The sequence below is a fragment of the Pteropus medius genome, unplaced genomic scaffold, assembly GCF_902729225.1.
Source record: "Pteropus medius unplaced genomic scaffold, Ma_sr-lr_union100, whole genome shotgun sequence".
NCBI classification, from domain to species: Eukaryota; Metazoa; Chordata; class Mammalia; order Chiroptera; family Pteropodidae; genus Pteropus; species Pteropus medius.
The window spans coordinates 5,745,398-5,771,510 of NW_024349797.1; the positions used below are offsets into that span (position 1 = coordinate 5,745,398).

General features: G+C 39.4%; 1 protein-coding gene across 1 annotated transcript in view; it reads left to right on the plus strand.

The window, feature by feature from the left end:
* NRXN3 (neurexin 3) overlaps positions 1-26,113 on the plus strand; it is a 1,605,778-nt gene that overhangs the window by 468,152 nt on the left and 1,111,513 nt on the right. The gene's annotated exons all lie outside the window — the stretch shown is intronic.

A 26,113-nucleotide genomic window follows, 5' to 3' on the forward strand; every position in this document is an offset into this window, starting at 1 on the left:
CTCTCAGCCACTCCAAGCTTTTATAGACGATCTTCTACCCCACCTGATTATTAATTAGGAGAAATTCCAAATGAATTTTGCCTTTTGATTACCTCCTTTGGAGCAAAGCTGTGGCTCTTCCTCCTGCCAATATGAAGGGAGTCCGCCTTATCTAGGGAATAACATGTTGGAAGGGGAGATATTTGACACTTAGAGGTGAAATGACTTCCAGTGTTGCAGTAAAATGGATTTAAAAAATAATTTCAATCCCTCTAACCCCAAATCATTACAAAATAAATACATACAAACACAAGACCAAAATCAAATCAGGTTGCTATAAAAACAAAACCTACTTAAAATCCAGATTTGTTATCCCAGAATTTAAGAATTCTATAGAATTGTCCTTTTCGAAATGTGAGATATTTACAAAGGAAGTAGAAAGATTGTGCTTTTCTTCTTTCGCTTATTCTAGTAGCTGGAGCTCAGTGTTTCTGTCCCTTAGTCTTGGCTGTTTTCAAGGGACTGCTGCCAGAAGAGTCACTTAACACAAATGTGGAAACCTAGTTTCCACTCATAACAGAGATACTTTCCATTAAGCTGTACTTTTTGAGGTATCGTTGACATCAGTGGTTAAAACCAACCTTCATGCTGCCATTGCTATGTGAAAGATATGCTTAGCTTGCCAAATAGTAGTCCAACACAAGTTTCTGGGAGGTGGTTTTCAACTATTCTCTTTAAGTCATTTGGGAGCAGAGTCAAAAGAAATGCTGAATTCCTAATCACTTAGAACCCATCTCCAACCTGTTTGGCTGCTTGGATAAAGGGAGTGAGACCACCCTGAGTTGGAAGAAGCCTTTCAGAGATTTTACTTTATTTTCATTTCCCTTCTTTAAACTTTATGATAAGTTTAATGATAGGCCAAAAAAACAAAAACAAAAACAAAAACAAAAAGTCCAAGTTATCAGAATTGGGTGAGGGTTGGAGTGGGGGAAGAAGGCAACAGATTATGTGGTTATTATAGCCACTGAAAGCTTATTTGCAGCCCCACAAACTAACTCCTTGACTATTTAGGTATATTTCTCTTCTCTGTCTAGAGCCAACCAAATAAAATAATATATGGTTCCTGCCCTGTGATACAGATAGAAATATCTCCAGGCTACCATATATATTTATTATGAAGTGCATGAATAAATCACCACCCAAATAGAGCAAATGCATTGCTATTAAAAATTAACATAGACTTTTTGTTGTCTGTTGTCCCCATCATTTTCTCTTTAATGAACTAACAGTCTGGAATACTACCGAGTAGCCTGAGGTACCTCTGAGAGTGAGGTGTATTTTTCCAATGTTTTAACTTAATCAGACTGGCCTCTTTGTAGGAAACCCAGCTCTTCCAAGTTACTCAGGACAAATTGGTCCACAGAATATGGAAGCATTTGCCTAGCAGGCTTCTCTTCAGAAGCTCAGGCACCCTTTCTGAAGACTGTGGCATTCCCTAAAAAGGAAATTTCTTGCCCTTTTTTCCTGCGTCCCCCTTTTATTGGTGGGGGAGTGTGGAGTTGCATGTTAACACACACTTGAGATGTCACTATAGTTTCTCCTGTCGATTTTCATTCTAACTCTACTGGAACGAGCAAATCTGACAACCTCTAGACACACAGAGGGGCCTTTAGATCCCAGAGACTAAAGTACATATTGGTGGCTGATCTTACTTATGAGCACGAAAACTAAGAGATTTCGTAAATGCTGAAATAAAACATGATGTTTTGCTTTCTAAAGCGAGGCACAGAGATCCCAATAGCAACAATGAGTTGTTTCTACCATGTCTGCCCCAGCAGGAAAAGGAGGAGAGAGGTAGCATTGACTGAAAATTTGTTATGTGTCAGGCCTTTACCCATTATTTTAGTTAATTTCAGTGAATAAGAAAGTAGTATTTCCACCAAACTGCAACAAAAACTACAAATCTTTGTTTCTTTAGTGACTCTGGTGAATCTTCTCAGAGAATAATTGAAAGAGCTCTTGATTCATTACATCAGGGACCAGAAATAATTCCTTGATGGGAAATCTGTTTGGGGGCCATAGTGATGATCTCTAGAGGAAAAGGCAAGCACTGAGTGCTTTGAGGTTCCCACAATTCACCCCTCACTCCTTCTTGATGGTAATAGCTGTCTGAATCTCTGACTGGCAGTATTGCTGTTGGCCCCTTATTGCCCACTCCATCAGCCTGGGAGGACTCTTCTCTCAAAGGACCTTATATGATTAGAACTAAGCCATCACTGGTAATTAGGCCATTCACGGTCCTCACCCATCCTAACACTTCCCGCACGTCTGCCTCAGCACTGCATTTTACCCCATTTACTGTTACCACAGTCTTAACAAAGTAGCACATCGACTATAGGAGTTATAAGGGCTTGAGCCCTCATCAAGCAAATGGAGGGACCATAAACAAATACAATTTCCGTTAATGACCTGGGTTGAATCTCCAGGCATTGCTTAGATATTTAATTTAATTCTGATTTTTTATCGTTGTGGGACAGAAAGCCAAGACATCAACTGTCAGAGTGTCTTCTACATTTTACATTATTAGCCAGAGGAAAGTCTACCTCCTCAGGTGACAGTTGAAATTGGGGGGAAAAAGTCAGCATCCAAAATTTCCTTAGGTTTTGATTGATACAGTTGTAGCTTTCTAAAATATTTGCTTCAGTTTGGGATTTTCCCCATGTGTTTTGGAGTCGTTATGTGAAATATTTTCTTTTAAATTTCAGGGACCACTTCTCTAAGAATGGAGAAGTCAGTGATTTCTTTTTCTCTTCCACTGAAAATATAACCGCATTCAAATATTTATTGAGCGTCTACTATGTGCCAGACACTGTTTTAGGGGCCTAGACTATATCAATGAACAAAAAGAGAAAAAATAGACTTCCTTCTGTAGAGCTTACGTTCTAGTAGATAGAGAGGCAGTAAAAAAAAGTTAAATATTACAAGTAATTTACTTTTATAATATGTTACATGATAATAAGTATTATAGAACAAGACAAAGCAGATCAGGCTAAGTGGATAGGAGTGCTGGGTAAGAGGAAATGAGGGAGGTAGTTAGGTAGATATTGGGGGAGGTGAGGCCAGCACGTCTGGAGTGGAGTGGAGTGGAGAAGGAGGAGAGTTTACTGGGAGCCAGAGTGTGTAGGGCCATTTTGACCCTTCAAAATGGAGAGACTTCAGCTTTTACTCTGAGTTGATGTGGAGAGCCACTCCAGGCTTGCGTGGATGACCAACCAGAGTTGACTTGGGTTTTAAGATGCTTGCTTTGGCTCCTGTATTCTTAATGTACCAAAAACATGATTCCAGTTTTCTATGTGCTATGCTATTATGTCATTATTTACTACAAAGCAGATCTTACCCACTGTGGCACCAAGTGGCACTTTTCATTCCTGATGAGGTGTTATAGCATCTAGATTGACCTATTGTTCACTCTGAAGTTTTTTATGCCAAATTTTAATAGATTGATGCAAGAGTGTATAGTGCCTAGGAAAAGGACAGTAGAAAAAGTAATACATTTTCCCCCAAGCATGAGGTTCGATTATTTTTGTCATTATTTCTAGCCAACACAGCCACAAACATAATTAGTGGTTATACAATTATGTGATCACATTGTCTGAGGCCTCATTACCTCTTAACTCATAAATTTGCCTTACTATTTTTCCATGGCCATCTTAAAGAATGCACCTACCCACCACCTACATAATGAAAGAAGCCACAAGCCCCAGCCTTGGAGGAATTATATTGATTTGTAAAAAGAGAGGAGCTATCACATGCTGTTCTCACTAACCTAGAAATAGATACCATGTTATCTGCCATTCTGTTTCCTGTTGTAGATCTATATAGTAAATGCATTAATCTAACTGTCCATTCATCCATCTGCCCATTCATCTCTTTGCCCGCCCATCCATCCATCCAATCTGTTCGTCTGTATATCCATCCACCCATCGGCCCAATTTCTGTATATTGAGTGACTAATTTGTGCAGGTACCATACTGGGAGGCAGTATATTTCATGGTAAGATGCATGGACTGTAGCCTCAAACTGCCTGGAATTGAATCCTGCCCACTACTTTAGCTATAAGATCTTGGGTAAGTTATATTATTTGAGCCTCCACTTCCTCATCTGTAGGATGAGGATAATAATCAAACATATATCATAGAATCATTATGAAGATCACAAAGGTAATTGATCCAAGGCCCTTTCCTTTTGTCCTGGAGGAATAGTTTTAGTAATTGTAGTTTGCATTCAATCATCTCTCCTTTTCCTTATTCATCAGTTCACTCCTTCCTAGTTTATCCAGCAGTCTGTCAAGGATGCAGCGTGTGTTAAGCGTTAGGGAGAGACTTAGAGTTTTTGTGAGAAATGGGAGCTGTAGATGCATGCCTAATACCTTACACAGTGCTTGACACATGCATAGTAGCCAGTATACATTTCATGAACCGAATGCAAGTTCCTGCACTTAAGGAGTGTGCACTGTGTCTGCAGAAGGCCAGTGCCAGATGGGAGTGTCACTGGGGCAGTCAGCCAAGGACAGAGAGCAAAGCAGGGACAACTGAGCATAGGCAGAGAGAAGTAATCCTCCAGCTGCTTCTGTGGCCTGGAAATTTAAAGCGATTTCTTCCTGGGACTGGCTCTTTTGTTTTATGCTTTGATTTCTATCTTCGTGTCAGTGACTTGTCTGACATTTCTGGGACTCTGTCTTGATACATAGTCCAGGCAGGTGGGATCCCAGTGGGGAACTATATATGTCTGCATGTATATTCCAGAAAGAGTTTAACCTTGGACAAGCAGGGCCAGTGTTTTGACTTTAGGGTGTGTTTGATATTACGTCTGTGTCATTCCTCCTCACACTTGGTTGGTGTAAGGGTACTAAGTTTGGCTCACAGGACTTGTAACTTTGCAAGATACAGTGCTAGTGTTTACACTTAAACTTGCTGTGCCCAATCTTAGTGCCAAGGAATGGGAAGCCTCTAGAAGAGACACATTTAAGGGGAAAATCGCAGTGGTGACTTCAGTGTACTTTGGAGGCATCTGAGATTAAATATGGAGGACTCTGGAGCCAGAACACCTGGCTCGAAATCATGGGTCTGTCTCTCATTGGTCATGTCACCTTGGGCAATGTTATTAACTTTTCTGAGTCTTAGTTTTATTGCCGTAAAATGGTTTTAATAATTATAAACTACCTCACTGGATAGTTGAGAGGATTAAATGAGATAATATTTTTAGTACTTCAGTTATAGGCTCAGAATAAGTATTCAATAAATGTTAGCTATTATTTCTCTTTTCTTCTATTGCTATTTAGAATAATGTTATGAAGATTCAATTTGATAATGTTTATGAAGGTAGGTAATTGCCTAGCACAGTGCCGGGCATAGATAAGCTCTCAGCAATGTTTCTTTTCTTTCATATCGACCTTTGAAGTCCATCTCTAAAGTCTCAGGGCTTTTCTCATCATTTTCCCCAAACCTAATGCAATATATTCACATTTCTGGTGAAAAGAAGAATCTCAATTCAACTGACAGACGAGGCTTCTCGTGTCCTTCCACTAGTCCCTGTGAGAGAACCCAGAACAGATACCTGTTCATAACTGTTTATGACTTCGTGTTGAATGAACATTGTAACTGCATGTATTACTTATCTCTTGCTATTCCACAAACTTAGCAGCTTAAAACACTGCACATTTATTATTTCATGGTTTCTGAGAGTCAGGGATCTAGGAACAGCTTGACTGGCTCCTCTGCTTGGGGTCACTCACAGGCCGCAATCAAGGTTGCAGCCAGGGCTGGGGTCTCATGTGAAGGCTTAACTGGAGAAGGTGAAGAAGAATCTGCTTCCATGCTCACAAGGTTGTTGGCACAATCCTACTTCTGGAGTGTTTGGGTTGCAGGTCTCAGTTCCTAGCTGACTGTTAGCTGGAGGCTCTGCTCAGCTCCTTGCCACGTGGGCTTCCCCAGCATGGCAGCTTGCTTTATCAAACCCAGGGAGAGGGAGGAGAGAAATAGGGAGATAGAGAGCACCTGACCGACTCTGCTAACAAGATGGCAGTTGCAGTCTTATGTAATATAAGCACAGAAATGACATTCTATCACCTTTATCATAATCTATGAGAAGTCAGTCACCAGTTCCACCCACACTTAAAAAGAGATTATGCAAGAGTTGTGAATACCAGGAGGTGGGAACCCTTGGGGACCATCTTAGTCTGTCTGCCATAGCATGCTTGACCTCTTGGCTATCTTTCAGATGTTTTATTTTGCTTAACTTTAGATTTATTTTTCTTTTTCTTCTTCTTTTCTTCTTCTTTTTTTAATCTCAGTCCACCAAATCCAGTTTATCAGGGCAGGTCTAAGTGGTATAGCTGCCCTTCAAATTTCCAGCAGAATTCTGAAAACTCTAAGTTTTCCAGAAACTTATAGTTTTTACTTTTTTTTCTCCTGTAAATAGAAACCTATCTTTTTATTAGTGAACATTTCAGTTTCAGGAATGCTTTGTCTCCCTTCTGGTTGATTGTCAGTGGGCAGTAGCTCCTAACAAAGAGAACAGTTTTAAGGTTCTTTTCCTTCTCTGCCTCTCCATTAAGTGGTTAATGATCTGGAAGCAAGCACTTGGAGGGGCTCTGGGAGGTCCTATTTAAAGGCACACTTTGTAGAGAGAAGCTGCCTTCCACAGTGATACAGTCAGGATGCTTAGCCCCTCATTTATCCGGGAATTTGGACCTCTGGGTTTTTTGTTTGTTTTGTTTTTCTTCTCCACAAATAGATGGGCTGAGAAGAAAGTATAGGAAAGGCTTTCTCCACCCCCCTTAGGAGTCAAAGGAAGACAGGTTATATAGCCACATGGTTGCAGGTTAACAGAGGTGCCAGGAAGAGCCCCCTCATGATCTCCTCTTAATTGTTTCCTTTCACATGGTTCTAGTCAGTGCCGTTTAGACTGAAACAGGGAGTCATTCATTCCTTTTATTTATTCAGCAACTAGTTTTGAGCATTTTCTATGACCCAGATACTGTGCTAGGTGATGAGGTCACAATAAGATGTATCCCCAGCCTGAGGGATTCATACTTTTTTAATTGATTTATTTTTGCTCCGACGTTATCCTCTAAATCTTTATTCTGTTTTCTACCTACTATTTATGGGAGAAGGTAGCTCTATTTTTTTCTCCTCGGAGAAAACAGGCTAGAAAACACAGGCAAATGCAGATTGTCAAGCTTCTTTTATTGCCCCATTCCTAGTTTATTCTCTTTCTTTAACTTATTATATGCTGTTTCTACAGAGGCAGTATATACTAGTTACCTATGGCTGCATAAAAATCACCCTAGAATTTAGCAGCTGAAAACAACATTTATTATTCCATAGTTTCTATAGGTTTAGGCACCTAGGCTTGCCTTAGCTGGATCTTCTGGCTGAGGGTCTCTCACACAACAGCAATCAAGGTATTGACCAGAGATGCAGTCATTTCAAGGGTTGGATGGAGAAAGGTCCACTTCTGAATTCATTCATGCAGTTGGCAAGATTTGGTTCTTTTCAGGTTGTTGAGACTGAGGGCCTCAGTTCCTCATTGGCTGTTGGCCGGAGGCTTTCCTCGTTGCCTTGCCACACAGACCTCTCTGTAGGGGCAGCCCATGACATGGTGGCTTGCTGTCTGCCTGCCTGTTAGAATGGGTCAATATCAGACAAGCTAATCCAGGGACAGTGATGAAGCCTCGATCTTCTAGGCCTTATCAAGGGCACAGACCGAAGTCAGTCAGCACAGGAAAGTGTTCTTAAAATGAGGTGGAGGAGGGAATAGAATAAAGCAAGAAAAGGAGAGAAAAATTTGCTTTCGTCATGGGGTTACAAATCCGACAAGTCTCATAAGCAGCTTCTTGTTTTTGGCTGAGCCAAAGAATGCTTTTTCCTTTTTAATGTTATCAAAAGACCCAGGCTCCCTGTGATTACTGCAAGGATTTCAAACTGAAATGCCTGCGGAAGCTCAAAACTTAGAGAATGAGGATTGCCTGCTGGGTGGGGTCCATGGTGACCTGCAGGGAACATGCCCCTTCTCAAGGGGACTGCCCTTTATAGAATTAAGAAATGAATTGCCTAGGGGAAATATGACCATCATTTTGCCAGAGATTTCAATTTTTTAAAAAAAGTTGAAAATCCTTATTGTATTCTAGTCAGTGACCTGTGTTTTACTGCTGTTTGAAAGAAAACCTATGTCACACTATTTATTGAGTGTCTACAGTGTTCTAGGCATCATATAAGTCACCTCATAAAGTTCTCAAAACAACCCTGTGTTTAGAAATCATCATGCCATCCTGCAGATGAAAAGTGAGTCTCAGAGAAGTTAAATGATTGCCAAGTTCACACAACCTATAAGTGGCTAACACAGATCTGAATTCAGGTTGACCTAACTAGAAAGAGCTGCAGAGTTGGTGATGCCATGCCACTCAGGGAGGGAAGAGTCTTCCTCAAGGTTAGCATATCTCTCTTAATGGTCACTGTTTGGTGTCTAGGGCCATGCCACTGTTCTCCAAAGATTAGTGCCACTGATATATTGTGCAGACACTAGACTTTGATTAGCGCCAACTCTGAGTTAGTAATTGATCATCAGCCTTCCTGGGGTTGTCAAACTTAGATTTATTCCATTTGGTAAAAGCACCCTGCCCTGTCCTTGAAGTCCATATCCATAGCCTACATTATCTAGATTCCACATTATTTAGATATTTCATGTGTGAAATTAAGCTGCTTGATTTGTAACCAAATGTGACTATTAGCCTCTAATTGGAAGTATGTACGTGGTGGTAGTGGTGATGAAGTTTATCCACTGATATGCTGTCTTTAAAATTAAGGTAAATTATAACTCATATTGAGAATTTTGTGACACTTCTTAAGACACCTTGAATGTTTTTGAATTGCTGCACAACCAGAGCGAGGAGTCAAGGCTGTAATCTGTGTGCCTGTCTCTCGTTTTTGAATAGATGAACTCTTAGAGGATTAAGCTTGTGTCTATATAGTTCTCTCTACAGAGATGAAGGCTTTCACAGCATTATCTATAATTGGGTGTTTAATAAATGCTTTTTGATGAGGATAATGGTATGGAAATAAAACTCTTGAGATCCAGAGCCTGCCTGGATTTCTTGCCTCATTAGGAAAGAAGAAGAGGTGAATGTGAATGCTTGGATAAATATGAATGTAGATCTCATTTAGAAAACCACACACTCTCCTAGCCTGGAATACTGGGAAGAGAAACACTTAAAGAGTGTGACCAAGACAAGAATTCTGTTAACTGACACTAACACCAGTATTTGCCAGTCTTCTCCGACAAGGTAGATTCCATTTGGAATCCAGTGAGGCACAGGCCTCAGATTGCTTGACAAATCACACCAATATTTACTCAACAGTCACTGCCATTATAATGGGTAATGGCAGGCACACCAGTGCCCATCAGGGGTGAAGGCAGAGGTTAATGGTTTTTTTTATATTTGCATTATTACTTGATCTCTGGCTTTTGTGGTCAGATGGTTTTTTTATAAGCTCTTCCCATCTAGCTTTCTGAAGTGTTATCAGGTTGTTTATTTTAGGGCTGTTTTGTATGCTAGGAAATAAGTAAAGAGAATCCAAGATGTGAGCTAGTGATACTACAGTGCACACTAAAGTAAATGTGAAGCCTTTTGTTGAGCTTTCTCAAAGGCAAATTGTGTTTCCTTTTTATCTAAAATGTTAAAATTCTAACCAGATGCCCCAAGTGTATCAAAAGGCCCTTAGAAGTTTCTTCTTCACCAACTTGGTGAATTCTTTAAGCAAATTGATTTCGAGCTTGTACAACAGTGTGAATGCACTTAATGACACTGAAGTGGACATATAAAATGGTAAATTTTGTCGTTTGCATATTTTACCACAGTTAAAAACTTTTTCAAGTATCTAATCAACCATCGATTTTGTCAGGCCGATGCATAGCACATGGACAGTATTTGCATGCAGTACTGTAAATGCGTGGGTAGAGACTATTACCCTATAACACTCAAGTACTGGAAATATCATATCCTTTTATTTTCCCTAAGTCAAATTAAATTTGCCTCTGAGCTCTCTATTGGAAGGGTGTGTGAGAAAATCAATTGCATTATGTTTAAGGGAGCACAATTCCTAGGATTCTTAAAAAATTGGAATGAGACTTTCGTGAGATCAGGAAAACAGAGGTGGAGGATTATATCCTTCCCACTGGGCCCATTTGTAATTATTTCTGTGTTTGCCACATGATGCAACTCTCCAGTTTGGTCCTTCACTCGTTGTCATGCTCATAGGCTTGCTGGTCACAGAGAAGCTTCTCATAATGGCCTTCTCTGCTGACCACAGACTTGGCCAGAGAGTCACTTCTTGTTTTTCTCCAGGCTGCAGTGTTGGTTCCATAGGAACTTGCAGGAATCCCTGGCATCGTGGGTATTACTTCAAAGGGGACATGGGTCTCTATTATTCACATCTCTTTCCTAACCTTAGAAAATCTCATCCCCTCTGATTGGGCTCTCTGCTTCCCTGAATCCCAGTGCTCAATCAGCCAGGCTCCCAGACAAACTTTTATATGAGGAAGTTGAATTCTGGGCACCTGATAACTTTGACTTTTCTGCTCTAAGACATAGGAGTTGTTATTGATCTTGAAAGTAAAGGATCTGAGATTCGGAACAGATAGATAGCCTAGAATCTTCTTCATGCAAGGGAAGTAAAAATGTTTCTCTATCTTCTGAATGTCCAAGGCAGCTAGAATAAGAAATAATTATTCCAGTAGTTTTGTTTGTTTGTTTGTGTTTGGCTATGCAAGCATTAGTATTAGTAACATAATAGTTGCAAATGTGTCTTTAGAGACAAACAGCTGGAGATTGACTTGGCTATGTGACCTTGGGCAAGTTATTTAAGTTCCCTGTGCCTCAGTTTCCCCATCTATAAAATAGAAACAACAATAATATTTTTGTCAACTTATTGTGAGAAACAAATACATGAATGTGTATGAAGGACATAAAACAGTGAGCCTGGCATGTAGGAAGTGCTCAATATAAGAAAGTTATAGTAATGATTATTATTAATATTACCAAGACTGGTCATTTTAATCCTCTGAAACTCTTGCTTTGCTCTAATTTCAAAGAGTCCAAGGAAGCAGAGAAATCCTTTCTACTAAATTTGGTATTGGTTCTGAGATGCTTCTAAGGAATCTTTTATGAGGAGTCCCCTTGGGATACCGAACATATCCTCATATCAGAGGAGTGCTATACATTTAAATTCATCTTTTCATGAAATTCTGATTCTTTTGCTTTTAGAATTCTAGCTGGTCCACAGAAAGAAAATTACTCAAGCGTGTAAATTAATCAAGCCATTTTGAAATTCAAACATGACTTATGAAAGAGCCAAGCCCTGTTCCTTATTAACTCTGGGTGATTTGCTTTTTCTTTGTTTGATCCTTGGCCTTTAAGTGAGTGTTGATCTCACTTCTTTCCGGGGTTGCTATAAGTCTTGCTGACCAAATTTCAGTTAAAATTCCTTGAGATTCTTAGCTGTGAGAGGCTGCAACAGGCCAAGTGCTGTAAGTATGAGTGTCCTATTGTTAGCATCATTTTTTTCACCTTGATAATAACTTGTAGCCTGACTTGACAGCTGGTAAGCACCACATCTTTGCCTCTCCCTATGCTTATGTATGATAGGTGGCTTTAAAGAAAATTCTTACATGTGTTAGGGTTTCATAAATTATAGAAACGTTATCTTTTGGGTTTGAATAAAGCAGTGACGCGTGTCCTTGACTTGTCAGTCCCTCTGCACCCCAGAATCTTCTCATCCCCAATGTCTCTTGTTCTGCTGTCACTGAAATGTTTATTGTTTGGCTTGTGGAGAGCTAAGGAAAACATCTAACTATAGGGCTAATGCGTACTCAAACCATTCCCAGGATTCAGTTTATGAGTATATTGGGCATGTCTTAAGCCATGGGCTCATGATCTTTGTGTCATGATTCAGTGGCATGTCTTGATCAGTTTCCTCATCTGTCATCTCTTAGAAAGCATGTAAAAAATTAATCACAGGTATCTACTTGTATTAGCTTGAATAATGTTAGCTGATTAACAAATGAACCTTAAAATCTTAGTGGCTTAACAAAATAGATGTTAATTTTCCAGTTACATATAAAGCCCAGTTGTAGGTGGGGAGTGGGGCTCTGCTCTACAAGGTCATTCAGGGAACCAGGCTGACTGGGACTTCCAAGGAAGACCTCAGTCTATAAATCTAACCACAGATGGAGAAAGAAAGAGACTTGGAAGATTTTTTTTCTCCCTAAAAATGTCAGGAAAGATGGAGCTTCGGTTGGAGTTGGGGTTAACTGTGGTAGAAAAGAAGATGCCAAGGTAAAACTGACAACTGCTTTCATTTTGTCCATTTATCCTTCATTACTTAGAGTCATGGAGTGTTAGACTTGGAAAGGGTCTGTACATCAACTGATTTCCCTACTCCCATGTGGTCGAGTTCCAGAACCCAGGACTTGCAGCTCTTAGGTGCACTGACATGCTTCTTCCATGTGGGGCCCACTTCTGTGAGAGCAGCCCTGGCTTTAGTCACTTTGCTGGGTTCAAATCCCAGCTCTACCACTTAGGAGTTGAGTAAGTTATATTATCTGCAAAGGGATAATTTTAATAACCTCTTCATTGGAGGTTGTGAGTATTCAATGTATAATATCTGACACAAAGTGCATATGAAATAAATAGTACCTATCATTATTCATACTCTAATTGTTTTAAATGCTCACAGTAATTCCCCTCCCTGAGTCCAGGTTCTAGGGTGGTCCCTTCCCACTCTAATTTTGGGCTTGGCCACATGACTTGCTTTGGCCAATGGAAAAATAGCAAATGTTATGCAAAGAGAGACTTGAAAATATCTGGAGGCTTTCCATCTCTTGCTTCTCTTGGGGAATCACTGCAACTTCCACCATGTGAATGGGCCCAGGATAGACTGATGGATGATGAGAGATATGTGGCCAAGTCATCCATCACCTCAGGTGACGTTGAGCCAATTCCCAGACATGTCAGTGAGGTCACTCTAGACCATTCAGCCCCAGGCAAGCCAGCCCAGATTAGAAGAACCACCCATCCTAACCACAGAATTGTAAAAATAATGTTTGTTATTTTAAGTGGGTGGTTCATTATCCAGCAGAAGCAAACTGTTACGAAGGGATCACATTTGAGAGGTTTATATGGGCCAGATATAGAACTGGTGGTACCCATCATTTCACTAAATATATTGCACAGCTCCATCTAACTGCAAGGGAGACTGTAAAACGTAAGGCAGCTGGAAAGAAAAGGAATGAGACTCAGAGAACAGCTGGCCAATATCTGCCACACTGATTTAACTCTACTTTATAAAAAGAACCCTTAGGTGGTAATCAGAGTGTAACAACTTCCCAGGCAAGTTCCTTGGACCAGGTCACTAGACAGTCACTTTTAGTGTATTTGTTTGGCACAAGGAGATAGGGGAAAGGAAATTGGACAGATGTGCTGTCTTCGTGGGAGGTAGTCTGGTAAATCAATTCCTGCCAAGGTTCTCCTGCAACCCTGAGAGATAAAAAAAAAAAAAAAAAAAAGGAACCTGTAGGCAAAAACCACAAGGTAAGAAGGGTTTTAAGCTTAGATTGCTGAAAATAAGAGATTTTTATTTCTTCTTACTGAGAAGGGGAGGCAGGGCATCAGTCTTTGAGAGCATGATTGATACATTTTTGCTTTCTGCCCTCTAGAGTCTGAAGCAGTCCTGCTCCCATGCTCAGAGAGGAAAAGGCAAGCTAGCCAAATTCTATTTGTTCCAGTATGTCTCATACCGGACCATTTGTCAGTACAATTCTCCTCCTTTTCATCTCCTTCCCATATTTGGATCTCTGAGTCTGGAAACAGAAGTCTCAGAGCCTGTGAATCTGATGAAGAAGGCAGCCTGGCAGTGCAGAAAGCATCCTGCTTAGGAGTCAGACTGTCCAGATTCCAGTTCTGCTCTATACCACCTTAATTATCTCTGCATGATCTTATACAACTTCTCTAAGCCTTAATTGTGAGACTCAAAATGATATTTATAAGGAGTGTGGCACACAGTAGGTACTTATTAAGTGTTAGCCGCCGCCCCCGCTGCCGCCATCATCATCGTCGTCGTCTTATTTTCCTTTTCTTCTTCCTTTTGATCTTGCCCACAAGGCTAACAGGAAAAAGATCACAAATTGGGGGAAAAGGCATAGGAAAGAAAGAGTGGATAAGGGAGCAGGAGATAGTGAAAAATCCCAGTTCTTTCACAATTTAAATTCTATCCAATATTTACATGGTAAATTATGCTTTCAAAGGACTTAATCTAGACAACCTCATTTAGTATGACAGTTCTGCGAGATTCAAGGGACATGTAGTCCACCTGAGCAGATAAGTAGCAGTTGTTAAGTAACTGAGTTACTGAGACTGCAGTAACTTTTTACTATCCAGTGTGAAAAAAAAAAATTTTTTTTTTCAAGTATTTGAAACCAAATTTATTGGAGTTAAGTCTTTTAAGTCTCCACCATCAGCTAATGGGCTAATAGACTAAACTGCATCCCAACTCCCTTGTGTTCAGAATTGTGGATATAAAAGTTGGTTTAAGATCCTCATAATCCATTTACTTCTAATCCTCGGCACAGATTAGGGTCCCAGTCCTACTGCTGGTGGGTTAACTATTGATCACCTTTTCTCCTGTCTCTCCATATCTAGTTCGTTTCCATAAACCTGGCTTCTGCATTGTTACTTACTGGTCTTAAGGCATATTCTGCTTTGGGTTAGTTTTCCTTTAATCTACAGCCAGAGTTTTGTTCAGATCTAGGAATACGCCACTTATAAGCATTTTTGCTCTAAAATGAGTGTTATTTCTCAGCATTATACAAGTTTCTGCTTGCTATCCTTGATATGCTTTTATTATTTGCAAAGCTTGGGGGAGGGCAGAGGGTGGCTTTAATAACCCATGTGTCTAGGGTTTCTAAGAGTTCAGGATCTCTTTAGCAAACAGTTCCAAGGCATTAATGGAAGAGTTGTCACAGAGCAATATATCATTAACCAATATTTGAATTATTATTGCTATAGAAAACTAGAGAAAGGAAAATTCACTTTGGGTTGGGGGATCAAGGAAGCCTTCATGAAAAATGTGTTTTGAGTTGGGTTAAATTGATAACATACAGGTGGAAGATGCCATAACCAAAAGAGCAGTAGTATAAATGCTCAAAGAATAATCAAGTTTAACAGGTAGTACAGGCATGTAGACCCTTTGCTCTAAGGAAATAATTTCGAGAGAAAGTTGGAGATAATTTTGCCTGGAATGTTTTGTGCATACCAGTTAATTTATTTATCCAAACAGATATTTACTGAGCACCAACTATATTCCAGGCACTGTTCTAGATCCCAAGGATTCAGCAATAAGTGGGACAGAAAAGACTCTTCCTTCATGCTGATTATATCCTAAATGTGGAGACAAAAATAAGAAGATACGTACATAAGGTAATAGCAGATAGTTGCAGTGCTATGAAAAAAGTAAAGCAAGGGAATGTGACAGAACATTATTGGAAGGGTTAAGCACTGTTTGAGAGACAGAAGTCAGAGCTGGCCACTTGGACTAGGTAGTATTTAAACCGAGATTTGAATGAAGAGCTGGAGCCATTCATATAAAAGATCTGGGAGATGAGTATTCCTGGCAGAGCCTCTAAAGCGAGAATGAGTTTGGTAGGTAGGGTCAAGGAAAAGGTCAAGGAAAAGCACATAGACCAGTGAGGTTGATACACAGGAAATGGGATGGGAGATCCAATTACTCTGTAGGCTACTTGAAAAGTATATCCGGATCCAGTCCTACTATGGACCAACCGAAGCAGAGTCTCTGAGGTGAGGTCCAGGCCACAGTACTTATTAAAACCGCTTCAGATGATTCTAATGGATAGCCAAGGTTGAGAAGCACTGGAGAGAAGAGCCAGAAGAGATGGTCTCTTTTTGAGCAGGTAGAGGATGCTGCAAAATATGATGGAGAAGAATTGATGTGAAGAGTGTGGTCCTTCAGGAATACGCTGGGGCCAGGGGTGATCATCCTTGGCCTGGTGGTCAGTGGAGTCCAGAGTGGCCTGTTCCAACAGCGAAGTCCTTATGTTCTTTAGTTAATCTCTTTTGCCAGTTTACTGAAACCGCTTGTGCCAACTATAGTAGAATTCAAAGAGTTAAGCTTTGGCTTATTTATTTTCTGTAGATCATTGAGACCCAACCTCAGAGCTAGAGAATAGGGTGGCTGATCCTGAGCTGGATAAACTTCCCCAGACACCCCTTCCTGCTTGAGAAGGGGCCTGGCGAAGAGCAGTTTAAATAATGACAGCCTATAGCTTAGTTCTACATGCAACAATTTTTTTTCTATAAAAACTAGATGTTGCCTTAAATGGTCTGTATAAAAATGTGAGAGCATGAGTTGAATACAGGTCCTATAGAAGAAAAAGATTGGCACAGATGGGGTGTGAGATGGATGGAGAGCTGCCATAAAGGCTGAGAATCTCACCAAGGATGAGATTCTTAACAAAATAAAGTTCAAAAGCAGAAGTTCTTGAGCTTACAGACAATTTAAGGGGAAAAGATTAGAAAGAATAGAATATGAAAGGTACATAATGTAGATGGAGACCTCATCTCTTTAAAGTCCTAAGTAAGAATATCAAATGAGGCAGCATAGGCAAGAACTAGGACTCTAGAGTCCAAGTTGGATGAATTCCTTAAACTCTTTAAGCTTTGGTTTCCTCATTTGTAAAATGGGAATAATAGCATCTAAGTCATCAGTTGTTATGAGGATTAATGAGAAAATGCACGTAGAAGGTTTGGCACAGTGCCTGGCACTTCGTAGGGCCCATTATATGGTAGCTGTCATTATAGTGTTCATCATCATCATTGAAATTGCCATTATAGCAAACACGTCTCAATCACAAAACACCAAGAGTCAATGGTTCTAGATAAAAGAGAGAAGACCAATATGGAGCTAAGTTAAAAATGTCAGAAGTCAAAGCAACAGAGCCCAGGTAGTCAAAAAATAAATAAATAAATAAAATTAAAAAATCAGGATTTGACTAAATTCGCAGTCAAGTAAACTTTATTCAGTGTCTACCATGTGTTGCTTCCCTCTAACATACTTTATCCCTTCTAATTCTGTGGAACAAAGGAGAAGAAATGGGCCTAGGCAGAGCTTCAGGGGGGAGATTGGTTATGAAGGATATAGATGACAAATGCTGGTCAAGGCGATCTCTGAGAAAACTTCTAAGTCATCCATGGCTTCTTAGATTGCTAACTTGGGGGTAGAAGTAAAAGTTAGATTGCCAATCTTGGAGTTTAGGAAGTCTGAGATGGTTTTAAAGATAATGATGGTACTGATAAATACTGATGGATTGCAGGGGTCTTTCAACCTTCTGCTTGTGCGTGGATGGGAAGCACCAAGGTCAACAGCTACAGTTACAGTGTAGACTTCTGGATCTGTGTACCTGCAGAGAAAGTTGATCTGAGCTAGTGTGGAAGATTTGGGGAGAACGAGTATAAAAAGTAACAACGTAAACCAAATAAGCAGGTGGGTTCTCTAGGTGGTAAAGTAGAATACTAGAAAGAACTGAGTTGAAACTTAAGATAACTACAGTGATTCATTAAGAGAAGAGTTAGCAAAGGAGAACCTAAAAATATTATCATTAACATTATACGTAATAATACTGAACAGGAAATAACTGGAATCACCTAGGCCTCATTTTTTTTTTTTTTTGTTTAAAATACTATTTATTATTCTGTAGAGTACAGAGAAGCTTAAGGCAGTAATTGAGAAAGTATTTTACATTCCCAGATTTCCAGACCATGTCCAGCTTTGTAGTATTTGAATATAATTTAGGGCTTCTTTCTCATGGGGTGAATGAAAATAGAGATTATAGAAATGTATAAATCAACATGTGTTTATTGGGGTATAGCCAATGGCTTGATGAATAGAGGTGAGAGGTTTATTAGTCTATTTAAAATATTGATTTAAGTAATGCTAGTTATGAGCGGTAGAGATCAGGCTTCTACTAAGATATCACATTAATAAGTCCTAACTCCTCTGCCTTTGCCTAGGACATATGGGTGACTAGAATTTGGTAAGAGAGAGCTGCCTGCTGAGCTACCCACACTGTTGTTAAGAGTATAGGCACAGAGATGGAGTTTTTAGCACACCTGTTTTCTCTCTCATCATATTTGTCACCTGAACAGATTCCTTATGCTCATTGTCAAAAAACTGATATGTTATCTACAATTCACATTTTGTTCATCTATTTCTCTTCATCTTATTAGTCAAGTTCAGACACTAGACTGTCAGCTGCCAGACAGGCTGGTCTTTCTCTTTAGACATAGGGGAAAACCATTAGTAATTCATTATCAAAGCTTACAGCCCTGGAGGTGTCTTGGACTTCAATTCTTTCCAAAAAGCCAGCAATAAAGAACAGAAAAGTGCCTGGGGCAATTAGATGGGCTATCCAGATGTCAAAAACCATACATTCACCTCTGCAAATGCAGGCTCATATTCTGTTCTTAAGTCATCAGAGAGAAATGCAAGATGTTCACTGTCAGTTTAGACTGTCAAAAAGCTTGTCCAAATGCTGTATAGTTGTCACTCCTCATGTATTCTCACTGCAGAAACCAGAGATCTAACTTCCTGTACTTAAACTTTCTGAGTAGACAAAGGGACCTTTTAAGATAATGTGCATGCCTTAGATGAATATCTAAGCTGCAGTTGCAAATAGAGTAACATGCTTTTGTTAAGTGATTAGAGCCCAGATAGTACAGAAGATTAATCTACAGTGTGGAAAAAGATTTAAGACATGGTGTCTGCTCATGAGGCCTTTACAACCTCCTTGGGGAGTTAAGGCTTACATACCCAGAACCTTATCTTTAGTGGTTTTTGGCAGTTTTAAAGTTCCCATAATACAGTACACCAAGTACCCAATTGTGATGCCCACAGAGAAGGACATGGTATGTCAGAAAAGGGACTGGATTTCTGAGGAATTGCTAGTTTACATGGAGTTTCACTTACCTGCCTGGGACAATTGTAGTGACGCTCTTTGTTACTTGAATTCCTGGTGGTTTAACCCAGTCTGGAGTTCCAGGAGCAAGAGTTGGTTAGAGAGTATGCTTAATTCGACTTTTGTTTTATGTGCGAAGTAAAAGGGAAAGAAGTGAGAGTCCCAAAGCAAAAGTAGCTTGAGAACCTGTGAGAAAGTCTCTGTAAACTGTCAAAACTTATGGAGGTTTAGCAGAAATAGAAGTGGGGTAGCTTTAGGCTTTAACTGGGGATAGGCTTGATATAGCTCCTGTTTTGGTATTTATCCTGGATGCATATGGGAGTAAGCTTTACCAGAAGCAAAATTTCAACCGGAAGCCAGACTTTTTGTACTTAGGTCTTTATCTCTTCCTCTGCTAGAAAGTGATGAGGTCACAGTCCTTGCCCTGATTGGTTCACAGGTGGATACATCTTGAGGTAGGTAGGGATAATTCTTGGGCTTTCTTATACTAAAGCATCCCTCAGAAAGGAAAACAATCTATTTTGGAGGCGATGTGGGAGATAAGACAGGCCCCTGACGGGCTGTCCCATTTGATCACTGTGAATTTTCTCTGTGATGTCTTCTGCTCTACTAGGAGCCTCGTCATGGGAAAAAGAATCATAACCAGTAACTGTCAGTCTTCTCCAAGGAATCAGTCAGCTTCCCTCAAGCTTACACAGAGATTGGCTCTGGCATATAATATCACATGTCAGGGAGTGGCTCAATAATTTACCAGGCAACTTGTCTATAGATCAGAGTAGACAAATAATAAAATCTTTATTATGTAATAACCTCACAAAGGATCTAAGAGGATTGGGTATTTTGGAGCCATTTATGAAACACATGTCTGTGCTAAAGACCGTTTTGGCAAACTGAAGGGTCTTTTCTTGTCATTTACCCAGACTCAAAACATGGTCTCTGATCACTGTGAATGTAATGGTTGAACTCTCCACATCTACTAGCCCACTCCAATCATCATGATGTCTTCTGAAGAAAATAGTAAATTTTATTCCATCCCGTGGCTACTTCCAATCTCTGTATTTTATTTGGGAAACATTTTGTCGAAGTGCTTCCTCATTATATGAGATTTAAGACCATTTATTTATTAATTCATTTACTTAGTACACATAAATTAAGCATATAAAATGTTCCTGACACTGGGAAAACAAAGTAATAAACTGCTGTTCTTATCTTTGAAGTCATCTCATTCTATTTGTAGAGGTAAAAAAATAATTGTAATAGAAAGAGGAGTATCATCAAGTCACATGCAAATTGCTAGAGGAAACAGCAACAACTAACTGTCTAGGTTGGTTGGAAGGATTCACAGAGAAGGTGGTATTTATCCAAGGCTTCAAAGAATGAGTAGGATTTTTCTAGGTAAATTGGGGGAAGAAGGGGCACATATTATCAATGGAGCTGCATGCATGAAAACACAGAAGTCATGGCACAAGTTTAAACCTGGATTTCACCATTTACAAGCTGGGTAAAGTCTTTTAGCTTCTTTTGAAGCCTCAATATCTTCATTGATAAAATACGGATACATTATTTCCTGTCTACTCACAAAATTATGTTGAGGCTTAATTATCGTGTTTTTGAAATTAGTTTGAAAATGATGAGGTTGAGAATGATTACTGGATAGGTTGGATGGTTGTCCAACTGGTGCCCTTCACAAGGGGAGGAGACAGTCTACTGGCTGTCACCACAGTGAAGTTCAGGAGTTGTACGGACCACAGTGGCAGAGGGGACACAGGAGTTAGAGTGATGGTGCTGAGAAGTTAATCTGTTTCCCTTTTTTTAAATAGCTCTGCATGGAAGCTGTCAGTGGGGTTCTCTCCCCAGCCAGATTGATAGCTTCTAGATGACATTATTTTTCTTTGCCATTTGGAGGCTAAAACCAGGCTGAGGGAAACAGGAGACTCATTTTCCTATTAGTGGCAAATGCAAATCAATCAATATAATTGAAGTCCAAATGGAATAATTTATGGGAGACCCATTACATGTTTCCTTGTACCCTCTCCTCCCCACCTTCATTATTTTCACCATCATTTCTTTCTGCCTCTTTCTGGTATTTAGTCCTGCCTGCATGAAAGACATAGGGCAATTAGAAAACGATTGCTTTCACTCTCTTCAACCCATCTCTTGATGTTTAGGTTAGTTTGGCATCTGATCTTCTACAAAGGACATATCTTTCTAAAAAAGACATCTATCACATTTAATGGAGGCCATTTAGATATTAATCATCAGAAGCAGGTAATGAAGAAAGATTTCCTTTTCTTGGAAGTCATATAAACCTAGAGCTAATTAACCAGTGCTATACAGAAGTACTCTACCTGAAGCCCGGTGTTGAATTTTACAATGATCACTTAGCAATCAAGGACGGGAAGTGAGCAAAATTTTATAGGATCTTGAATTAATTATTTTGGGGTGATGGATATAAGTTTTGGCGTGGGGCGAAATATTCCCAGGTTATTCTTGGGGAGATGAATCATATACTTTTGTGAAAACTTTTAAAAGCTTTAATTACATTGTGTGGTTTGCACTGTAAGGTAACCATAATGGTATAACTGGATAAGAGGCACTCTCTCTTAATAGAGCTTATCTGTTTATCCTGATGAAATAAAAAAAGATTATATATATTTATTATTTATTTATCTGTTTGTTTGTTTGTTTGTTTGTTTATTTATTTATAGAGTATATACAAAAGAAAACTTGGGGACCAACAGAAAGAGAGAGTGAAAATTATGTAATTGTTGTCTTTCATTGTTTGAAGAATTATGATTATAGAGTATAGTGACCCTCTGCTTTTTAATCTCACTGGTAAATGAACAGGAAAGAATAGATAGGAGCTGGAGAGGAATGATTTAAGTTGAACTTCAATAAAATATCCTTATTATCTATTTTTTGTATCATAGGTTTTTCAAAGTAGGATATTTCTTATTAGGCCATTTTCATTAGGTGTCATCTTATGACAAAGTTAAGGCTGTAGTGGTAGAGGAAGGGTAAGCTCAAAGCAGAGGACTAATATTTATTGAGCACCTACTATGAGCAAGTTCTATACTTTTTAAACATACACTATTTTATTTAATCAATGATCTTATAAATTAGGTTATTTCTAAATTTGTTTTACAAATAAGAAAACAAAATAAAAGAGGCAAAGTAACCTGATCAGTGTTACATAGCCATTTTATATCAGAGTCCGGATTTAAATCCAGATGTATTTGACTCTAGATTCCATATTTTTCATATTTTACTCTGATATGAGATAAATGATTCTTGACAGAACCCATCTTTATTCAAGATATGAGGGTGAACTCACTGATTCCTCTCAGCCTTTTTCGTTACTCTATTATTAGAAAGAGTTGGCTCCAATGAGAATACTTCCTGGCATTATTATAGTAGTAGACACCTTTGTGTTGCTTGACTAGCATCTTTTCCCTTTATTTGGGCAATAGAATTTGTTCTCCATGTAAGTAATTAAAAACCACATATTTCTGATGGAGATGTGAACTCCCTTCACTCCAGCTCACTTCCAATTATAAGGTTGGGCACATAATCTGGGCCTGATCGATCAGAATAGCCTATTCTTCTGTCTACAGCTATTGATTTTTCATGTTTCCCAAGCTGATTTTACCTTTCCTCTAGAGTCATCAGAGAAGGTACTCCCTGCCCACTGGAGTGCAAGGGTGACACTATTATTCCCATTAATTAGAGAGAAAAGAGCTTGTCTAAGATACAGAGGAAGAAAAAGAGAGTCAAGCCCTAATGATATTCTTTAAGGTCCTGCATCCAGCCACACCAAACTCCCAGTTTTTAATTCTTTGAAGGAATGTAAATTTATAGTTTTCTTTTATATTGGCTTATGTTATTTGCAACAAAATAAAATTTTAAATACATAAAAATCTAGCTATGTTATTTTGTGTGAATGGCTGACAAATCATATACCTGTAGTCAATGAGACAGATAGTCATATCCCATAATAATAGGCACAAGTCTGATCCAAACTTTCTGAAGACTTGGCATCTGCCCTTGGTTCTCAGATTATCCCTGGACTGCTCTGAGGATTCAGCTGGTTGGCCAATAAATACCTTTAGTGCTTTAGGCTCTGTGTAGTGCCTGGGAAGTACCTGAATTTGCCTTGATTGAGCCATCTCTCCTTCCTGGGAGGTTCAGGAAGTTGTTGTAAACTCAAGGAATAGTACCAATTGCAAAATGACAAACTGCTTTATCTTCAATTGTACTCGTGTTCATAACTCCCCATAGTTTTCCAATAAATTTGGTCAGAGCATAGGGCTTAGCCCAAACCCAAGCAAACTCTTTCTACCCTCTAATTCAAATCTTAACTCTAGCCCATGGTCAGACCACAGTGCCCAGAAATGGTTAGTAAGAAATATAAGAGGTGATCGGTAGATTGTACTTTAATTGAGTCTAAATGTGGGTCAGCTTCTTGCACAGCCAAGAAACAACAGAGAAAGCCACAACCAAGTGAATGACCTTTCAATTTTTCCGCTAAAAGCACGGCCCTACCAATGTCCTGTATTCTGCTTAGGGAATCAGACTAAAAGAAAAAAGCAAATAACCTACATATTTTAGTACTTTTAAAAAATGATGATGATCATCATCATTATAATGTGTGCTAGCCATACACCTCATAAGTGACATCTGACACAAAGATGTACTGCAGACAGTGCTTGAGAACCAGTCAGCATTATGGAATCATTACACTATTCTCATTGCAATGATTGCACTGTCTTCATGTATGTTACTTACCTGTCTTTACTGAATATGTATATATTCTACCTATATGTGGAGCCATGCTCTTCAAGGATATACTAGAGTGTGGGGGAGGGGGAATCTATATTGTATTACAGTGATCTACTGAAGAAAAGCGCTACATATGCATGTTTGCAAGAAGTCATATTATAGGGTGTGTATGTGTATTAACAGAATCACTGAACCAGGGCCAAGCTCCTGGGCGTTCATCTTTCTAACCCAGTAATTCTCAAGCCCTGCTATGTGACAGAATGCCTGGGGAGCTTATTAAAAAACTGGTTCCTAGGCTCCACCCAAGACCCAAGACCTACTGAATCAGAATCTCTTCTGGTAGGGTGTAGGAATATGCATTTATAACAACTTACCCAGGTTATTTTTATGCCAGTTCATAGAATAGCCCTTGGGGATCCTTCTATCTTTTATCATCAAATTAAAACAAAAACAAAACAAAACAAAAGATCACTCTGAAATCTCATGAGCCAGATAAGAATCTAACTTGTATTCAAAGATGTTTAAAAAAATATATCTGCAACCTCTCTCAGCAACAAATCTTTTGTCCAATAAACCTCATGTTCAAAATACTATCTCGTACCTCACATAAACCCCTGGCATTGCAGAGTAAGTCTGCTTCCAATATCCTGCTTATTGTTATTGTTGACATTTTTGTCATTTTGTGCTGCTATGGAGGCCCAGATGGAGAGCAGGCTAGCTTCTTAGCTTCTTCTTGTTTCCTTGTCCTATATTTTATTTGACTCTTAATTCCAATGTGTCCATGCTTGGAATGTTTTACCAATTCTGTTTCTCTCAGTAAGAGCTATTACTTGAACCTCATCTGGACCTAGGAAAGTGGTTGGAAATGGCATTGAAATGAATCAGATCATATGAATTTACAGGGGTAGTGGGAAAAGAGAATCGTGAAAAGAGACAGAGTGAGGGCCTGGATGTGAGTTTGTCTAAAGAGAGAAAGATGATTCCAATGCCTGACTTCCCCCTCTCCCTTTGCATTCTCCTGATAGCTAATCCGCTTGGCATAATCCTCTTAACTGCATGTATTCTATCAGAATTTTTATCTGATCTACTTCTCTGACAATCCTTTCTATGTTTTGCTAGCTTCCTCCTATTTTTGAGAACCTCTAGGTATTACAAGGGAAAATCAACCCTGTTTCTCTATTTTCATATAAATTTGGATTCTTGAGATGCTTAGAAAGTGAGGACAGCCCTTTGCACAGGATGAAGTTGTATGAAAAGTCTGCGGGCAATGTTTCTAACTTTCAAAATTTGGCAGGTTTTCTCCCTAGTCTCCAAGCTGGATCCTCACTGGTACACTGTTGATATGGGTCAGGGGACTGCTGGGCTGAGTCGGAGGATGTAGGATAAAGGGAATCATGAAAATGGTCCACGTACCTAGGTGCCAAGGACATCGGTCAGTTGAGTATTAAAGTTATTTAATAAACTTGACAGTTTCTTTTGTTTGTGTCATCAAGGAAATTAGAGCATGATGAGGGACGCTCTTCACTTACCTTGGATAAAGGCAAGGACTCTCCTATAGGTCTAGACCTGTGTTCTGCCTTCTGTGGAGAATGATCTTAGGGCTAAAAAGGCATGACCACTTGCCCTAGGACTTCAGTCTCTCTGCTTGACATTATAGCATAATTACTTCATCTGGTTGGGAATTCAAATCCCTCTAAATTAAAATACTCCTGAGAGGGGTCTAACCTGAATCCCTTTATCAGCTTACTCTGTAAATATCAATTAATACTTTAGGAGAGATTAGCTGGCAACCAATGGAAATCAAGATAGTGCTGGCATAGTAAGTTCTCCTGTTTTTTTTTTTTTACTCATTAGCTTAGGTGACGTTTATTATTTAATTTCTCTAGGTCCTGGGTTCCTCCATTTTTTAAGTAAAGGGACTAGGTGATAGGATCTCAGACTTCCCTCCCAGTTCTGGTTTAATGACAGGGTTCGAAAATTGTTCCTGGATTGCTGACTGAAAGAGGATTGATAAGAGACTTCCTTCCTTCAAGGTTTTATTTATCCTGTTCCTGGAACTCAGGCCACTTAATTGTGGGTCTAGTGAAACCAAAAGGGATTACGGCCAGAGGGTGAAAGCCATGGGAAGGCTGTATTGCCACAGAATTGCTTAGTTGCAAACCCCGAGCAGCTGCATCCCAGAGATGAGTTAGCAAAGGAGTGTCATATGGGATGTCACAGCTCAACTACAACAAAATAGGCTGATACGATCAGAAAGCATGCCAGGCCATTG